The sequence below is a fragment of the Sinocyclocheilus anshuiensis genome, unplaced genomic scaffold (genome assembly GCF_001515605.1).
Source record: "Sinocyclocheilus anshuiensis isolate Anshui unplaced genomic scaffold, SAMN03320099.WGS_v1.1 scaffold527, whole genome shotgun sequence".
Lineage (NCBI taxonomy): Eukaryota > Metazoa > Chordata > Actinopteri > Cypriniformes > Cyprinidae > Sinocyclocheilus > Sinocyclocheilus anshuiensis.
In genome coordinates, this window is record NW_015548227.1 from 1,240,516 (window position 1) to 1,246,541 (window position 6,026).

General features: G+C 36.5%; 1 protein-coding gene across 1 annotated transcript in view; it reads right to left on the bottom strand.

The window, feature by feature from the left end:
• Positions 1-6,026, bottom strand: part of LOC107654448 (ephrin type-A receptor 8-like) — a 60,225-nt gene that overhangs the window by 29,880 nt on the left and 24,319 nt on the right. The window lies entirely within an intron of this gene.

Consider the following 6,026-nt stretch of genomic DNA (forward strand, 5'->3'; position numbering starts at 1 on the left):
TATATATATATGTATATATATATATATATATATGCATATGTGTGTGTATATATATGTATGTATATTTTGTATTATAAAACTGCATGTATTGGTGTGAATTATAAATTAACACCAAAAAATATTTACAATTACTTTACACAAAAGATGTACAACACTGATTTTCATGTAGCAAGTCATTGTTCAACAGGTGTTCATGTTGGTATTGTGCAACAATCGGTGTATAAAAAAGTCCAACAGTGTTTTCCTTTGGAAATATTGTGCAGCCACATCAAATGAGACAAACGCATCTCTGCTAATGAGCAATAAATGGCAGCTAATTGTTTGATGGAATTGCTGTCACCTATCTAAGCGTGTCTAATTGAAGTGTGCAGAGCGAGGCATTTACAGTGCCTCTGACAGAAAGAAGCCATCTGAATGAAAAACTCTTGATGTTTTGTGTGTGGCAATTACCAGAGAAAATCCGAGCATGCTTTGCTTGTTCTTTAGTCTTGATCTATCTTATGAAGTTGCTGCGGCTTCGTGGATTTTTATCACACGGCCCGTTTGTTGCACGAGAACAATGGCAATGCAAATGAGCTGATAAGACATTCAGTCTTTGGTTGAGAACAGGGAGGCAGGCCTGTTGTTTTGCATCAGTTAAATTAACTGCGAAAAAGAGAATGCGAGAAAGAATATCAGAATCTAAAAATCTGATTATATAATGTGTTTAATAATTTCCCCTCATTATCAACACCACACTGTCATTCATGTCCCTCCAGTGTCATTACATTGGCAAACACATGAATCTGAATCTACAGACCCCCATAAATTATAATACAAAACATGGACGGCAGCTGCATGGAATAAACGAACGTATCTTTTGTTTGTTGATGGTTTCTCGCTATTTCTGATACAAGTGCCAATATTGACGGTTGGGGAGGGGGGCCGAGATTTTGAATGACATGGTGTAGCTCCGTCTTGCTGAAATAAAATTAATTCCTTTATCAGGAAAAAGCCCTTTCCTCCGCCTTTCTCCTCCGTCCGCCCGCCTGCGTAGTGGTCTGACAGATTAAACGCCGTCACCACAATGGCATAGTTGCGTGCAGGGCTTTAATATTGTCCACTGGAGCCCCCAGATTCCTCATTTAATCCCTGTGTAATATGTTGGCCAGAAAACCCTCACGCTGTACACAATGCACACCCTGCTAAGACACAAAAAAGGCTAATTAGTCGCCCACCCTACCACTCCGCCCCCTCTCGCAAATCCTCATTCTTTCCATTTACAGCCACAGTATCTGGTTTTGTTATCAGGGCCACCAATGTGCTGTTGGCTGCTATTGTTTTGCTTTATTTGACATACAATGTGGCTCAAATGAAACAGTAAATTACTGTTTGCGTGTTGGATTTTAACTTCGAGCCGGCAGACATATAGACACGCTCTGGGTTCTGTGGCATGTTGCTGATTGCCACAGTTTGGACTCTTCTGTCACTAAAAACAAAGAAAACATGTTTATCACAGTGCACTTACAAGGACACTAAGCAGCGTAATGCAATCAATGTAAAATACTCACTTTTTATGAACTTTTGTCATGCAAATTTTGCATGAACGAGACTAGTAGTTATTGGATAAACACAAGTTTCACATTTGTGATTTCTTAAACATACACATTCTATTCCCATTGTAAGTGCCTTACTGCAAACATTATATTTTTCTAAAAATAACTTTATTTTATTTATGTAATTATTTTCTACAGTCTTATTTTCTGGTAAATGAGCCACAAAAACTAATAAACAAATGATGGTCAATGTTTGTATTAAACCTGAAACATGACTTCAAGAACATGCAGTACATTGTGAAAATTCTTGTACATCTCTTCTCGGCTTAATAAAGTATATAAAAATATAAATCTACTGTTCATCACATGACACTTTAGCAAAGGTCTGTTTTAATGTCATGTCATGTCAATCTCCCTGCTAATACAGTTATACTGTCGATTATGCTGCATGAGTACAGATGGTGTCCTCCACTCCTTAAAAAAATATGTAAACAGACTTTTAAAAAACATAACCCAACATTAATATTCTTTTTTTCAACTTCAGAAAGTTATATGGGTCATTCTGTGTCAACTCAACCAGTGGTCCCCTGTATATTTACTGAGTAATCCACTATTTTTACAGGCATGCAATCTTTGGTGAAAAAACTTAAAAAGTGCTTTTTCCCATTTTGAATGGTCACCACTGGCGAAAAATGCAACAAAGATTGCTAAAGTCAACAGATTTTACTTATAAACCTACCAATCTCTGTGTAAAAATAAAATAATGATGCTGCCATCTTTCTAAAGTCATTTTTACCCCCCTGTAATCTGGCTCTGAATCTACATCTGACATTTACTATTTTGGCTTTCATCACTATATATGTTTATCATTCTTCAGAAAAAATATTGACTTAATCAAAAATTTGAGCCGAGGAAGTTTCTGAAATTTGGTTGATTTGACACGGAATGACTCATATCTAAACACTTGCGCCACATGAAACTGATCTGCGAGGGAACTGAATGCATGATAGTGAATAGGGGCCTGAAATAACGCAATCGACACATGCAAATAAATAACACGATCATTCTCAGCTTATATGCAAAGCCAGTTCCTCACATCTCTCGAACCGCACCGTATTTTCACCTGGTTGTCAAGTCTGTGTCTGCTTAGTAAATTCATAATCTGATTGGCTGCTTTCAGATGCATGATCTAATGTCATATATATTTAAACTCTACAGCTCTCTTTCTTTCCTTTTCATTCAATTGTACACTGTCAGAAAATAAATATCATTATCTAAGAGTGACAGACTAAAGCGTTCTGAAATTCCCTTACGTGACGCCAGCGGGCTGCTGATGTGTCGCCTCATGAAAGACAGCGAGATGCCTAACAATCACTAACACATGCTAGATTGTATGGAGGAGTTCATAATTATAATCTGTGAGAGCATGAAAAGTGGAAATTGATGGCTTGGATTGTGAAAAGCTGGCCTCTTCAACAATGTACAGTAGCTTTTGATTGGCTTTCAAATCATCTAATGTCACGAAATGTTATGAAGTCAGACTTTTTACAAAACTCGATAACTAACAAAAGACTTCAATGAACAACTCTGAACTCGGAGCCCTTCAGAATAAAGAAACACTGTTTCATCTTGGACAATGTACCGCATTCTTGTTAAAGGAACACTCCACTATTTTTGAAAATAGGCAAATTTTCCAACTCCCCTAGAGTTAAACAGTTGAGTTTTACCGTTTTCGAATCCATTCAGCCGATCTCTGGGTCTGGCGGTAGCACTTTTAGCTGTAGCTTAGCATAGATCATTGAATCTGATTAGACCATTAGCATCTCGCTCAAAAATGACCAAAGTTTCTATATTTTTCCTATTTAAAACTTGACTCTTCTGTAGTTACATCATGTACTAAGACCGACGGTAAATAAAAAGTTGCGATTTTCTAGGCCGATATGGCTAGGAACTATACTCTCATTCCGGCGTAATAATCAAGGAACTTTGCTGCCGTACCATGGGTGCAGCAGGCGCAATGATATTACGCAGCGCCTGAAAATAGGCTAACTTGTTGGAAAATGAGCCTATTTACAAAAATAGTGGAGTGTTCCTTTAAGCTTTGTTTTGTGCCCTCGCAATTTTTTTTCAGCATATTGTTAATGCTAGACAAGATATTAAAAATGACTTAAGTAATGTCACACTTATGTCACATAGTGAGTGCAAACATTAACAAGGAACATCATACAAGTAGGTATAGCAATAACAAACATGGCCGCCAAGGGACTACACAGCTCAACAAGGCTAACACAAACACAAAACGCAATATTGCAGTGAAATGTACACATTCAACAGGCTATAAATGCACACCTTCAACAGATTCACACACTTTTACAGTCCTAGTGAGTAATCAGACCAAACTCACTTCTGATTTGACGCCAGCTGCAATGCATGCTGGGTAACCAGCAGTGCCACAATATATTACAGTGCTTTTTTAGGTGGAAACAGAGTGTCACTTATATTTGTTGATGAATAGAAAGTTCAAAAGAACAGAATTGAGTTGAAATAGAAATCTAGAAATCTTTTGTAGCATTATAAAAGTCTTTACTATCACTTGTGATGAATGTATTGCATCCCTGTTGAACAAAATTATTAATTTATATGATATATCAGTGCTATTTTACTATCATTTGACATAATATTTTGAAATATATTTGATTTTGATATTTTCTGCTTTCATGTTAATTTCAGTTAAATTTTTTAGTAATTCTGTTGTGTTTTTTGTCTAGTTTTTGTTGTTTTTAAATAGTTTTTATACATTTTTATTTCAGTTTTAGTTATTTTAGGTAAACTAATTAAAAATGATGAATGTTGCCTTGGAAACTAACTGAAATAAAATAAGTTTAAGTTTTTATATTTTATTTTATTTCAGTTAACAAACACACACACACACATAAAAGTAAACATTTGCCATCAGCAAGATTTTTTTAAATATTATTATACATTATTATTATATTATTATTCATATTTATATATTTAGCAAGGACACATTAAATTAATAAAAAATGACAGTAAAGACATTTAAAATGTTGCAAAAGATTTCTATTTAAAATAAATGCTTTTTCTAACTTATATTATTTGCATTATACATTATAACATCAGCACAACAATTTGTGTAAAAAGTTGAATAAAAATGTCTTCAGTTCAAAGCAAGAAAATCTGACATGACCAAATCACAAATGGACAAAAACACTACAAAATCTGAAATATTTCTTGTTCATTTTACATCACCGCATTTGAGGTTTATCCATTTCTCAAAATCCTAAAAAGTTGTTTCTTTCCAGACTTTTCGATATGGCCTCAGACCATTGGAGCCTGCTGTATTTTCTGATTGTTAACCCCAGCCAGCATCATCATGGCTTTCCAAACACAATTGTTTTGCATGGAAGCCTGTTTACAAGCGCTCATGAATAAGTTAGCCCACAGCGGCGGCCGAACATGTGGGGAAGACACTCTCTCTTGAATCTAAGTAGGTTAAATCAAGTTGCCAAATGGAGTGGATTTGACAAGGCTCCTGCTACCCCAATGAGCATGAACTATCTCATTTCCTCTGAAATGGATATTTTCCCTACATTTTCACGCTGGACCGGAAGGCCCGAGAGTAATGGCTGCCACTGGAAAACCTAAAACGGAGCTGACAGGAGTGAGGCGTGAAGCTAGCGCTCTGTTTTGATCGGCACTTAAAGCCCATCGCTCGGCTCTCGGTCAAAGAACACGGGAAGCCTTTTGACATTTTCTATTGCGACGACATGCAATCCTTCCACGGGGGTCTGCGCCTAAGGCTTTAAAGTGGCATGCTGGGTTTTTTTGTTTTCGCTGTGTCCAAGAGCAGCCCAGTTTGCCGTGCCGGGTTTGTCCCTGAGATGTGCGTGACTAGAGGAGGGCGCGTTCACTGAGAGAATTAGCACAGCGACCCAGTTTAGACACCGAAAGCCTGACTCTGCGGCTCAGACACTTAACCTTTACTGACACGCGCAGACAGCGGCAGCACTTTAGAAAGGAGGCAGAGGAAAAGGAAATGGATTGCTGTGAGTACTATTAGCCACAGATCGAGCAGAAAATGACCTGACAAACTATGAGTTTGTGACCGTTTGAGTAATATGTTCGAAACAGAATGCCCTTGTACCGGCAACATGAGGGAAATTGAATTAATAACAATTCCACAGCATTTAGTCATGTATCCTGTGAAATATACAGTGGCTGCTCATTCCAGCGCAATGAGAAGTGCAAAAATGAGCTGGTAAATATAATTGAGAAACTAGAGAATGAAAGAAACATAATAATATAACAAAGTCCTTTTTTAAAATGGTTTAACACAGAGCCAACAATATAATATAATATAATATAATATATGGACATCATCTTTGTTACTTTATAAATTACAATTTTCAATTTTGAACTTAATGCATTATCTATTACATTACATTATATTATATTATGTGTCATTGCAGC